Source organism: Sceloporus occidentalis, unplaced genomic scaffold (genome assembly GCF_023333645.1).
Source record: "Sceloporus occidentalis isolate IW3139 unplaced genomic scaffold, rSceOcc1.0.p SCAF_121, whole genome shotgun sequence".
Taxonomy (NCBI): Eukaryota; Metazoa; Chordata; class Lepidosauria; order Squamata; family Phrynosomatidae; genus Sceloporus; species Sceloporus occidentalis.
The window spans coordinates 204,273-219,476 of NW_028317101.1; positions in this window are offsets into that span (position 1 = coordinate 204,273).

Consider the following 15,204-nt stretch of genomic DNA (forward strand, 5'->3'; position numbering starts at 1 on the left):
TCAAACCTCAAATAGAGGTCTGACTACAAGACTAAGATCCAGATCCCCCGCAGCGCTACAGGGGACCTGGGTCCTCCTCTCTGGCAGCCAGTGGACGTCAGTGCAATGCGTGCAGACAACCTCTGCTGCTGCCAGCACTTCAGCCGGGGCTTCTATGAAAGAGTGCCAGTGTGACTTGACCTTCAGGTGCTCCACCATAGAAGCCCTGGCAGAAGTACCGACCAGCAGCAGCAGAGGTTGTCTGCACACATTGTACAGACGTCCACTGGCTGCCAGAGAGCAGGATCCAGTCTTGTAGCCCGCCTCATATGCCTTATACCCCCCCCCCCCGACTTACCGATGCATCCCTAGACTTATCCCTAGTGCTCCAGACTCCCTGGTGTCAAGCGGGGGCAGTCGGCGAACCCAGCCGGCGCAGACAACCTCCGCTGCTACCTAAGACTTCCCCCAGGGGTTTTATATATATATATATATATATATATATATATATATATATATATATATATATATATGCCTGTGTGTAATCTCTTCATAGTGTGTCCCTGAATGGCAGAATGAAAATGTGGTCACCCTAGTATTTACATACATACATTACACTCAGCAAAGAGCACACATAAAAGATAAATGAATGAGCCAGAAGCAGAAGAAATATCTTAACTTGTGTGTATTAAATATATCAGGCTGCTTTATAACGAGTTATAATACAGAGCTTGGCAAAATTATTCAGTACCTTATATTTTCTAATCTAATTGAGATAGCTGTCTTTAAATGCCAATCCGCAGGTTAAAACAGCAACATGTGAAATTGGTGTATGTCTCTTAAAAAGGTCAATGAACATCGGACATCTCCAATGACTTTTGTGCATTGCCCAAGCAACATAAATGGGGAGTAGCTTTAGTGCTGAGATTTCTGCATACACCTTGTCTATTTTCCCTTTACCTCCCATAACAGACAACACTACAAAATGAGATGTCAATTCACTTGGATTTACATGCCAGCCAAACACACAGGGACAAAGAATGGTGTGGTCAGGGCATAAGAAAATAGGGGAAGTGGTGCACTAAATGCAAAGTTGTTTGTTATACTGCTATAACCGTAGCTGTCAATGGTCATGAATTAGCTGGGGCAGTTAACAGCCAGGACATAAGCCTCATTCATTGAGGCCGAATCGGAACATCCCTAAGCCTTACACCACTGATGTCCCAGCGCTAGAGCGGGCTGATGGACGGAATCTCATGCGCAGAGAGGTATGTTGGGCTAAACACATCTCGTGAACAGAAAAGAGTTGGGGGGGCTGGAGAAAATGCAAATGTATATGGGGGACACCTTAACAAGTTAAAGGGACCACACAACTCTCATATGCATTAAAGTGCATATGATGGCTGCAGCATCCTTTTGATTCCTAATATTGATACTTCTACGCTGTTGTATGTCACACATTAACAACTTTTTCACCCTTTTCTGCTTTCTGTTTTTAGATTGTTTGGTCAGTGTTTTTAATCTTATAATTTGTATTCTTGTCCACTGTAACTGATACTTTATGTACATTTTAATCTAAATGATTTCCTTTCTTGTTTTCTATGTAGGCGCTCACGGAATCTATTCTACACTGTTAAAGGAAAAGTGCCATAGAGAGCAGGTGCTCCTTGCTGTATAAATAGTTTGGATAAAGGCAAATCCGTGGTTGGTTTATCGCAGCATTTCAGACGGATTAACTCTCAGTCAAATTCTATTCTACTTTGATGTGGGTCACGCGGCTAGACATTAATGGTGCGTGAAATGTCAGGTCTCTTAATTAAACCCTACAACCTGATGTCATGCAGCAGCTGCCTTTTGAGATTCTTAATTATACTCCTGATCCTCTGCAGATGGATTCATATTGCTAAGAATAAATGGCTCTTTCAGATCAAATGGTGTAACAAGGTATTGGCCAGCATTGGGTGAAGTTAATCAAGAGCCCTATGGTTAACCTTGTACACACAAGGACACACACACACTCTAGAAACAATGTTTCAAGCCTGTAACAACTCGTAGCACAATGTGTGTCCACTACACCCCTCCATAAGTGATTTAAAAAATCTTACACTAACTATTTACTGATAAATGATTTCTTGTCTAGTAGAAAGGAAAATGGGTGCACTTTCACATCTTGTGTTCAGAAAATTCTACTCTGTAACCATGACTACCGATTTTGCGGTGATAAAAGGCTTTAGAAGATACATAGGCATAATTACCAAAGATTTTTTTTTTAATCCAGTTCCACAGATGGCCGCGGGAAATTTATAAGATTTCCCTGACCTGCTAGCCAGAGCACTGCAAGGCAGTGTGTCTCTATAAATACTCATATTAATAACAACTGGTCATCACATTCTGCCTGCGCCAGACATATCCTTGCTCCATGAATGATCCAATTCTATGTACTGTACAAAACCATAACTTCCTGCTTGATGATGTCATTGCATTATAAATGCTACACGGTCACCGCATATTTGAGGAACGCAATAGAGTATGTGGGAATTACTTTTTTTGTATGGTGATATTTAAGAAAACTATAAATCTACTATAAATTTACGTTCTTGGATGACTAATATGTATTTGATAGCATAATTACATAATCTAATTACATGTACATTCTATGCATCAAAATAATTCCTTTGCATCTTTCTAGTAACCTCTATCTGTTCCCTGACTTTAATGGGAACACTAGAGCACATATAACACTTTCTACATATGCCACCTATAATGCCATACAACTCACAAATTACCCATGAAACGTGGAGCAACTGAAGACTGGAGACTGGAGTGCAAGCATTGGATTATTTATAAGTGAAAATTACCTGTAATATCGGTTATAACAAGTAAAATGATTAATTAAAAAATACAGGGGGTGAAAATTTACAGGTTGCTGCTTAAGCTGAATGCTATACCACCATATTTAACACCAAAAGAAGAGTGAAGAATAAGGGCAGTGAGTTGTCACTTTGTGGAAGAAGCCTTGGGTACCAGTCATGATGACAGTGTTCTTTTGCCTAGCCTGACAGCTAAAACACAGGGACAAATTCCACTTTATGAATTGCTATAGAAGCAATACACTTGATTTATGTTTTTACTCCTAGGAACCTTTTACTGATCCAGTGTAGATGATTGTTCACTGGAATAAGATGGAATTTATCCCAACAACCTTGGAGAAACACACCTGGTCTCGAGCCTTTTGGCTCATACAGCATATAAGTCTTAAATGTGCCATTTCAAGGGGAAAAAATCTAAAACGAATACATTATAGACCTCACTAGTTACAGAACAAATGTTTGAGACTATAATTCGCTTTGCAATACATTTCCAGGCAACCAATCAGGTTTTCTTTACATTATTTCAAATATTCTATACATACTGTTACTGAAAACTACAATGTAGAAGACATCTCCTGCCTGTGCCACAGCTTGGCTTCAGTCAATAAACACTTTCAGTCGGAGTAATTGTTGTATACGGAAGCAAGTACTATAAAAATTTAATCAATTCTGTCTTGTAATGCTTACAAATAACAGACCGATCAATAATTGAAATTAACGCAAATTCACTATTAAAACAGTGAATGGGGTTTGCTTGCTATGATAGCATATTGGGAGTTGCAATACACAGCATATGACCTGCCAACGCTTCCCTAATCTTTTATCAGGTGGATGCACAGTTTCAATTTCTTTTGATGCCAAGATGTGCAAACCTCTACAATAGTCCATCGCCATTGTGTGACTGCCAGGCGTTCATTAACGTACACCAAATTCTGTAGAAAGCTGAATAACCCTGCAAACATGTATTATTAAAATTCTCAAATGTATAATACATGACTCTAATTTTAAAAAAAAGTGGTCTTATCGCCATAGAAACCCATGGAATGTCCCAATCATTGGTCGCTAAAGGGACTTCATGTTGGTAAATGATGGCCATGAGCATCATTAAAATCATTAAGACAACCTTTATGTGATTTATAGTCATTTCAACATAGATGTGCTTTCCCTTTACTAACTGGCCAAGGGTGATGGGAATTGTAATACCGGTACATTCCATAGTTGGGCCATCCATATGTCTGAGCAGAATATACAAAAAAAAATTGTGATTGTAATTATTACTTTGCCTGTTTTGTGGGCAGTTTGCATGAAAAGTGTCAAAAAGTCATGTGAAACACCAACCTTTATAGGAAATATAGTTAATGACTGCCATAACCTTACTGTTGCTAGGAGTAGTATAGTCCCCTGGCTGCTTCATATAGAGGGGATGAATATTAATAGCCCTATACCTTCTGACCCAAATTCCAGAGATTGAGGTGAAGGTCCCCTACCGATATGGAATCTGGGAACTCCGGTAACTTCTTTTTACCACCTTCCCCCATAAAGCAACACACTTGGGGGTAAAAGAAGGTAACAAGGGGCTTTACAACTTTATAGGCCTAGAAGGTGCTTGCTGTTACAACAACTGGTTGTAGCACCACATGAAATTATCTACATTTAAGAAACAATAATGTTTTTACAAAATCATAGGCAAGTATTTTATGCGGTAAAAGGCGATGGATATTAACAGCATAAAATTGTTTATATGTAACGCGTCATATTATAAAATCTCAGCGCACTGTTATATATGTTTATTTTAGGTAAAATTATGTCATGAAAAAGATGATGTAATTTATAGTAAAATAAATGAAATCATCAACAACCAATAACAGATAATATGTTTTATCTAGACAATGTTGTATATGTGTGTATGTGAAATAACATCATAAAAGTGGATTTTTTTAATATGGTGTGTATTATGCATAACATTAATTGTCCTGGATTTTAACAGAAATGTAAAAAAAAATAATAGAAAAATGTTACGAAGGTCAAGGTAGCAAAACAATTGTTCAGAAGCATCAAACAGCATAACCCTAAATAAAATAATAGGAACATAATATGCTTTAAATTGCGAAAACAGGTTGAATTATATTTGTCACTCAATACAACATGAGGCTATAATATTTCAGATCATGCGCAGGAGCAAAGGCAGAAGTCACAAGTCCACCAGGGTGCAGATGTAATGGAAAGACACTTTGATTAAATAAATCATCCAGATACACTGCAGTATGTAGGTTTCTGGGTATCTCAAATGCAATGGCGCAGCGGATCTCTGTGTATATCTACACCATGATATACCGAATTTATTTGTGGATCTATGCATTATTTAAACGCCCTGATGGCAGATTACTAGAAGACATGCTGGATCCTCTTTATGCGCATAGGCAGGTGTAACTGCATAGAAAGGAGTCCTTCCACTACCAAGAGACCAGCGCACTGCTGCCAGTCCTGCCACACACCATGAAAAATTCAATGTGAAAGAATAGACCAGCTAGGATACCATCAGCAATTATACTGAAACAGTTACCCACCCATACCTTAAATATACAATGCAATTCACAAAGATATAGCCTTTCGCTGCAGCAATGGGGCAACCGTGTATTTTGTAATCATCACACACACCACGCCTATACATACATACATATATATATATATATAAAAATACACACACACATAAATATATATATAAAGCATTATATAGATGCAATGAGGGATGCATAAAAGCCCTTTAGCCACCCACCCTCCATCGCCCATCACTCCTTACCAACATGCGTGATGACTGAGGATAATCTCTCCGTTAACTCCTGATGCGACATCTCTTCTTCTTTCAGCCAAAAAAGCATTTCCCATAAGATGATGGTGCTCTTTCCCCTCCGGACTGTGCGCCTGCAATCTGCCGGCTAGTGCGATACAAAGCCAGGCAGTGCCACTCCCAGCTCTGCGAGAGAAGCCTTCTCTCCACCTGTCACTAGGCAACACACAGCATCCACACACAACCCACGGACCCCCAAACGGGTGACTCGCATGTTACATCCAGACGGGCACCGGGGACCAGAGCTTTGCGGGTGTTCCTGCTTCCCCTCACCGAGCCATTCGGCTAGTCATCACTGCAGGCTCGGTACCTGCCTCCACGGCACACAAAGGCATGTGACACACAGGAAAACCTGGACTTCTGGAGCCTCAGGACTGGAGCGAGCAAATACATGTGAGCAAGAACCCTCCCTATACCTACGGATAGGACGTGCTGTCATTTACTGCCTGCCTATCCGAGTAACATATGTATTATATACAGTAACATCTTTACTATACATAATTACCAAATGATTGACAGCACATATCCAAAGTGGACACCTGGCAGCCATAGGATATCTTTAAGTTACCTGGAGTGATTTGGCTGCCTGGGAGAGGAATGTAAGTTGGTTATGTTAGTGTAGAGTGAACTAGAATAGAGAACATTGATAGACACTGTATGGAAAATTGTTATGTCAGCTTGTGATATATTGCATGATGCATATATGTACCTTAAATAAGTAAGCATAGATAAATGAACAGTAATAAATATGTGCAGGATGTGCTGATAAACAGGCAATGATTACTGTGAGACATGCCTTTGTTGATGACATTGTTGATGAATCATACATTTTCAATGACAAGCATTTGCGGATGACTAAAACACTATTCATGCTGTAGACTGTAGAGGCCTGGGTGTAAGATCCAACATGCGCTCTAGCTGTCCCACTCCATTCAATACAAAGACCTTGATATGCCTGCTAAGTGTGGTGCTTTTCTTCTGGCAATGAAAGGGTTTGTTGAGGTTGAGAGCAGCTGCTGCTTGTGGTTACACATCATCAGGGTCTGCACCCTGGGGGCCTGTCCATCCTCCAGAGCTACTAGATTGCTGTGTTAATAATGGCGCCTTCCTACATTAGCCATGGGCCCAGATGGTAAACAAATGAAGTGAAAAGCTGGAAATCATACAATCCATTATCTGCTGGTACAATCTGGCCATACTGACTCCTGTGCTCTTCATTGTCTACAACATTGTCTGATTATATGTATTTCTAGTCAAATATTGCATTGTAAATGTTAAAAATGTTTTTTAAGACAAAGTGGTTTTTATTTGTATCACCCTATCCCAAATACTTCATGTGTTGAAAGGTGTAAGTAGGATGACTGTATGCATACCTAGGAAAATGAGCTGACCCTAAGACTCTATAAATATCTATATGCAGGGCTGCTTTTAATACTGTCTCCAGAGCAAGCATTTGCCTCTGCCATATTTGTGCCAAAACAGCAGGTCTGTGAAATCTTTGTCCTCAAACAGCTTGTCTGTGCAATATTTGTCCCCCAAATAGCCTGTCTGTGCCATCTTTGCCCCAAACAGCTTTTCTGTTTTATCTTTGCCCCCTCACTTACACATCTATGCTATCATGCGATTATGCATACATAGATACACACTCATGCACACATACTCATTCACACATACTCCTTCCCATCCCACCTTACCGCACCTGCAGGTTTCTCTGTGGCACTTGCACACTATGCAAGCAACCATGCCCAAGAGAAGTAGGAACGTATCGGGGTCATGCAACGTAATGTAAATTGATGTATCGTGACTGTGTGGTACAGGAGAGGTGTGCTAGCAGCACAGACGTAAGCTTAGGGGGGCTTAAGGGGCAGCTGCTATGGTCCCCCAGGAATGGCTAGGCCCTGGGCAGCTGCCCCATTTGCCCTGCAAAAAGACTGCACTGTATGTATGCACCGTCTTATCAGATGACTTAACCAAATTACTCATCCTCATGAGAATGGGAATCTCAACTTGACACACTTAATTGAGTAACAAGCATTCAAAGATAAATCATGTCATAGGTGCATTTATTGGAATTATATCCTTAAACTTAAATTATATGTTTATGTAAACTTTACCTACAATAACAGCTCTGTTCTAAGCGAGCAATTTAATCGCCTTTAACCAAGGAAATTAACTTGAAAGCTTGGGATGCTGCATGCAGAAAACAGTAACCCTATAATCATTACCTGGCTAGTATGGGACACTAAGAAAAATCAAAAAGAAAAGAGAAAAAAAAAATTATATATATATATATATATATATATCATAATTGGGAAATCTCTTGAGTTATTTGCTAGAATAATAATGACTAATAAGTGCACAAAACAAAGCAAGAATTCAGCGCATAGCCAGCGAATACCACCTACCTAAGGTATAAATACTGGGATTCCGTCACACATATACACTCACTGGCCACTTTATGAGATACACCTTGCTAGTACCAGGTTGGACCCCCTTTTGCCTTCATTCTTCATGGCATACTTTTTAAAAGGTGTTGGAAACATTCAATTAATACTAAGGGGCCCGAATTGTAGCCTCAGTTTCCTGTTAGCCTTAGCCGACAGGAGTGGCACCTGGTGTCGTCCGCTTCTGCTGTAGCCCATCTGCTTCAAGGTTCAACCCGTTGTGCGTTCAGAGATAGTATTCTGCATACCTTGGTTGTAACGGGTGGTTATTTGAGTTATTGTTGCCTTTCTGTCATCTCAAACCAGTCTGCCAATTCTCTTCTGACCGCTGACATCAACAAGGCATTTTCGTCCACACAACTGATGCTCACTGGATATTTTCTCTTTTTCAGACAATTCTCTGTAAACCCTAGAGTTGGTTGTGCGTGAAAATCCCAGTAGATCAGCAGTTTCTGAAATACTCAGACCAGCTGCCCGGCACCAACAACCATGCCACGTTCAAAGTCACATAAATCCCCTTTCTTCCCCATTCTGATGCTCGGTTTGAACTTCAGCAAGTTGTCTTGACCACGTGTACATGCCTAAATGCATTCAGCTGCTGCCATATGATTGGCTGATTACCTATTTGTGTTAACAAGCAATTGAACAGATGTACCTAATAAAGTGGCCAGTGAGTGTACATAGCCCTATATTGCTTAGCCCGCCACTATGTCAAAGTTTGGCGTGTCCTATATACCGTATTGGCTCGAATATAGGCCGCACTTTTTTCCCCCACTTTAAGTTTTTAAAGTGGGGGTGCGGCCTATATTCGGGGTCTAGCGACCGACGCCCGGGACATGCAGTCCCGGGATTAGGATACAGATCCCCCGCAGCGGTGCAGGGGACCTGTATCCTACCCTCGGATGTGCTCAGACAGCCTCCCCTGCCAGCACTTCCCACAGGGGGAGTGCCGGCACAGGAGATTGTCTAAGCGCATCGCGCAGACGTTAACCGGCAGCGGCGATGCGAGCATAAACAACCTCCGCTGCCGGCACGTCTGCACGATGTGCTTTAACAATCTCCCTTGCCGGGAATTCCCACGGGGGGGGGGTCCCGGGAAGGGAGATTTTTAAAGCACATCTTGCAGACGTCCTGGCAGCGGAGGTTGTTTCTGCTCGCATTGCCGCTGCAGTGAACGTCTGCGCGAACAATCTTCCTCGCCGGTACTTCCCACGGCGGAAGTGCTGGCACCGGAAGTTGAATAAATGTTACGTGTAGATGTCCCCCAAGACCCCGTGGAGTCTGCACCGGTAAGTCTGGTGGGGGGGGGGGGCATCTTGGGGACAGAGTGGCAGCATATCTCGGGGGGGTAGAGTGGCAGCATATCTCGGGAGGGTAGAGTGGCAGCATATCTCGGGGGGGGGATAGAGTGGCAGCATATATCGAGGGGGGATAGAGTGGCAGCATATCTCAGGGGGGGGGCAGAAACTTTTTTCATTAAAAAAAGCACCTAACTTTTAGGGTGTGGCCTATATTCAGGTACGGCATATATCCGACCCAATACGGTCATTTTTTATGCCACACAGTTGCCTCATTGTCCAAAGAAGGCTGTTTGAAAGTCTCAGGGGGTTAAAATGCAGTGCAGTCCCACTGATTCAGCTCCGTGGTAAGCAACATTGCCATGAAACATTAGATAGGACTCTCCAAACTTGGGGTACTTTGATGTAGGACCAACATTAAAAGGAGGTTTTTTTGCAACAAACTAAGCCATTTGCTGGCATGAATGCTCAAGAGTTAAAAAAGAGACACAATTTGGTTCTCATGATAAGAAAGTGCTGATGGCTAGATGCACACAAGGATTATTTCACCGGTTTTATGCCTGACTATATAATCTGAACCACTCAGTACCAACCAAGTAGTTGCAAGACCAAGACACAAGTCTGGGGTCTATGCGATGAATTTAACTTTTAATCATCCTTTCTTTGATAAATCCATGTAAATGCTTTGTGGGTGGAGATCTGTGTATTGTGTGTGTTGTAGTGTTTTTTGCCCTTGTAAAACTCATATTAGCGCTTGACCAGCTTTCATTTTGATGTTATTATAAAAATGGTAATTTAGTCTATCCACAATAGATGGTAGACAATTGACCTGTTTTGTTGGGGTAGACTCAACAGCACCATATGTGCCTCATTTGTGCCAGCGTGGGTTAGAGAGGGGCATTACATGACAAGAATGACAAGGTGTGATTTAAAATACATTACTGTTCTAAAAACACACATTAAACCCCTAAACTAAGAACTTACATTTATCACAAAAGCAAGAATCTTTTAACAATTTTGATGTGGTTTTTAATGTCTTTAAATGACAGCCTTACTAGTTACCATGGAGATCCTTCCCTGGATCAACTGCAATTTCCACCCAGTGGCTACCACTTGCTGACTCAGAGGAGGTTCACTTAAGTCTAGCAAAAATTAAATCCAAAATAAATGTACATAATTAAATTCTAGTAACTCCCTCCCTCATCCCAGCAGGAATAAAGTAAGATATTTTTCTAACTTCATACTGAAACCCCATGTACACATTTTTAACGCTGACATTTTAATTAAACGGAGCTATAATCTCCATTTCAATAATCCTCAAATATTAATATGTTTATATTTTAGGAAAAGAAAATAAAGCAAAATAACTCCATTTAGGCTTTACGATATAGCGATGGAAATTAAACAGAGATGTACATATGTTATCTAGATTACTTTTTCTTTAAATATTAAACTGTAAAAATAATGTAGTGTAAAGAAAAAGTTTGCTCCCTATATACACTACCAGTCAAAAGTTTGGGGTCTCTGAGAAATGTCCTTGTTTTTGAAAGAAAACGCAAAGTTTGTTGATTAATATAACATAAAATGGATCAGAAATACAGTGATGTTGTTAAAGTTTTAAATGACTATTGTAGCTGGAAACGGCTTATTCTTGATGGAATATTTTTATAGGCGTACAGAGCCACCTTATCACTCCCATCACTCCTGTGTTCCAATGCATTGTTGTGTACAGTAAGTTTAAAGGGCAATTATGTAACACAGCTAGAAATGTTCTTGTTTTCCGTGAAAAGTGACCCCAAACTTTTGAACAGTAGTGTATATGCCACTGGCATTTTCTCAGTGGAAAGGATTTTACTGTGTAAAGTCAAACAATAGGTAGCATTGTACGGTTGATTTCTTTTTTTCCACACAGCATTGTATTTAACCACTGTGCCAGCCTTAATTATGAGATCCCTGTGTCCCATGTATCCTTATAAGCAGAGATGCAGGTATTTATATTCAGCTACAGTATGCATAATTTATACTTTGTTCTGCTAGTACATTTCCCATGTGGGTTCTCAAGTAGCAATCACACATATGATTGAAGTTCCAAATATGTAAATAAAATGTGTCCTTGTTCCATCTCGCACCTGACATCAATATATCAGTGGAAAAGAATTAGGTAAATCACTACTTTATTAGTACTTTAATATCCATGGTTAACCTGTGAAATAACATATTTAGCTTTAGGAGAAGCTGCAGATCTGGCTGAGCCAGCTCTTGCATGAAGCCGCCTTGCAATAGTAGCTAAGGGTGCCTCTCCCATACCCTTAACATAGATGGCCCAATTTGGAAAACTGAAATGTTGGTGGGATTGCCACACACACACATACTAACACCATGCACGCAATATTGCCATAGAATCACACTCACTATACCACCATCATGCCCCCCAACTGTCCTGATTTGGTCTGGAGGAGGAAGGGTGAGGCGAGAGCAGTACTCAACTCGGGCGCAGCTGCGAGGGGGCGCACAGTCGCCAGATCAGAAGCTGCAGTCTGCAGGACTAGTTGGGAGGTCACAATCTCCCTCTAGTCGGCTCATCATTAGGGAGCATGAGATCTGTTACTTCAGACCTTGCTTTACTACTCTCCAATCACTTTGCGCTGGCAATTGATGCCGAGCGCGGGTATATGACATCAATAGCTGGCACGTAGTGATGTGGCAGACCTCGCACTCCCACCACAGGATAGAGGAAGAGGTAAGAGATGGGGAGAAAGGGGTATAAGGGCAGTGTATCTGTGTATGTGTGTTTATGGGCAGGTGTATGTGTGTATGGACAGGTGTGTGTAAAGGCAGTGTATGTATATTTGTATGTGTGTATGGGCAGGTGTGTGTAAAGGCAGTTTGTATGCGTATATGTGTGTTTTTGGGCAGGTGTGTGTCAAGGGTAAGGGTCCTGGGAGGGAGGCTAACATTAGCCTTTTTTGTTTATTAAAAAAAAATCTCTGCTGCTGTGGATTACTCTTCCAATGGTACTCAGCCACCATTATGGTGGACACCTGGCTGGCTGAAAATAAAGGGAATTGTAGTTCACAGCTAGCATCTGCAACTTTACGGTTGACTGCACTTCACATGATGCTCAACCAGCATCATGGGAGCAGTATGTCTGGCTGAGCCTCATGTGAACTGTAGTTAACAGCAGATAATGCAACAGGTGTCAGTTTTGAATTACAACTCCCACGATGCCTAGTCATGATGGACACCAGGCTGACTGAGCATCATGGGAATTGTAGTTCACAGCTAACATCTGCAGCTTTATCTACCGTTAACTGCACTTCCCATGACGCTTAGCCAGCATCATGCAAGTAGTATGTCTGGCTGAGCCTCATGAGAATTAAATTCAGTGTGTTGGTTATTTTTAATATGCATGATTGTGCTGACAAAAACAAAGCGTGTTTTAAGTGGCATTGTAAGCACGACATTGTAAAGTGCAAAAGCATTTTTTTTTTTTTTTAAAAAGCGTCCCTCTTTCACATTTTGAAACGTTGGCAGCTATGGATTTGCCAGATATCCCCGTCTATAACACTCCAGTCATTATATGCACTTTAATGCATATGGCTGCATTTGCAAACGCAACAACATTAACCCCTTGATGACAATTGCCGGTCCGGGCACGTCACCGAAATTCAAGTCGGTAACGACAATTGACGTGCCAGGACCGGCACGTCTTTAAACGGGTGCAGAAAGCGATCTATTTTTGCTTTCTGCACCGAAACAGCGTTGCTGTAATGCCTCGACCTCGAGGCATTCAGCAACGCCATGATCGGCACAAAGGGGTCATCTCTGGCCCCTCCCCAGGGCGTCAACATCCGCCATACTTTGTATGGCGGCGGACGCCCGTTTTAAAAGCGTTTAGGAGGCGATCAACGATCGCCTTCTAAACTTAAATGGTGTCGCTGGAATGCCTCAATCAGGAGGCATCCAGCGACACCAAACACTTACCTTTGGATGGGCTGTGACCGCTCAGGAGAGCGGTCACAGCCGCAGCTGCCGGTGATCTTCGCCATCAGCAAGATGGCGGCGTCCCGGGAAAAAACCCAATAAAGACGAAAAAGTTTGCTAGAGGGTCTCCAGACCCTCTAGAGAACTCTGGCTCCACTTGCAGGTTGAATACAGGTACTGCATTCAACCATGCAAGTCAATGGAGCTCAGCTTTCTAATCACAGTGTGATTAGTAAAAATACATTAAAAATAAAATAATAATTAGAAAAAATAGTAAAAAAACAGTAAAATGTAAAAAATAATTTACCACTGATGTCACTATCAGGGGAACCTTCAAGTTAAAAAAAAGTTACATTTTTTTTTAAAAAAAGGCAAAAAATAAATAAAAATATATATATATATATAAAAAATATATTTTTGTGAGCAAGTCCTAAAATTAGCATATTATTCTCGCATGGAAATAGTTAAAATACTGGCATATTAAATGCCCATGGGGTGTCTACTTTTAAAAAATGTATGATTTGATGGGGTAAATTGAATTGGCCGGGTTCAACAAGGTCCCAATTAACACGGGGGGGAGGATGGCCACACATTTAATTTCCAATTAGAAAAATGCACACGTACCAAATGTGGCCTTTTTGCTGAACACATATTGGGGTGTCGTGCGACAGCGGCATATACCAGGAGCTGTAAATTCATACATGAAGTAGGTGTGTGTGGGAAAAATACACACACAAAAATACTACTGCAAACTTTGAAAAAATGCTGGTGGTAAAATGTGTGCATGCAAAGAGTTAAAATACCAGCATTTAAAATACCCTGTGGTGTCTAGTTTTCAAAAATATATGGTTTTGTTGGGCACACTGAAATGGCCCGGCTCAAAGATGTACCAAATAGGGCATGGGCAGTGGATCCCCAAATGCCAAAGTTCAACATTGAAAAATGTGCATGCCCCAAATGTGGCCCTTTTGCCCCCAAACAGCCAGGCAAAATCATTCATGTGAGGTATCGCTGTACTCAGGAGATGTTGCTAAACACATATTGGGTTTATTCATACCTAAAGTAAAATGTGTGTGAAAAAACAAATGCAAAAAAATTACTACCATAAAGTTTGACAAAGGCTGATGGTAGAATAAGTGCTTGGAAAGGGTTAAGATACTAGCATTTGGAATACCCTGGGCTGTCTAGTTTTCAAAAATATATGACTTGATGGGGTAAATTGCATTGGCCGGCTTCAAAGATACCCGAAATGGCACATGGGGGGAAGAATTACCAGATTTGGAAAAAATGGCTTTTAAATAGCAAAACGCTACCTGTACTTATTGCTCCATAACGTGCAGAAAAAAGCAAAAAACATTGGGTATTTCTAAACTCAGGACAAATAGTAGAATCTATTTTACCTTTTATAGATGAGTAAAAGTTTTTTCAACTAAAAGTTAGAAAGTCATTTTTTTTCTAAATGTTTCACCATATTTTGCACTTTTTTTAATAGTAAATAATATGATACAATCAAAACAATGTCATCTAAAGAAAGCCCTTCTTGAAAAAAACAATATCTAATGTGTGTGGGTTCAGTAAACGGGAAAGAAGAAAATTACAGCTAAACACGAGCAGCGCAGAAATGTTAAAACGGCCATTGTCACGAAGGGTACAAAAAGTAAAATCAGCCTTTGTTAAGCAGGGGGATCCTTTAACGAGAAAGCTTTCTTGCCACTAATTTACAGATTCATTGGACCATTGGTCAACCAGTTTTTCCAGATGTAAAGACTTAATCCGTTTCT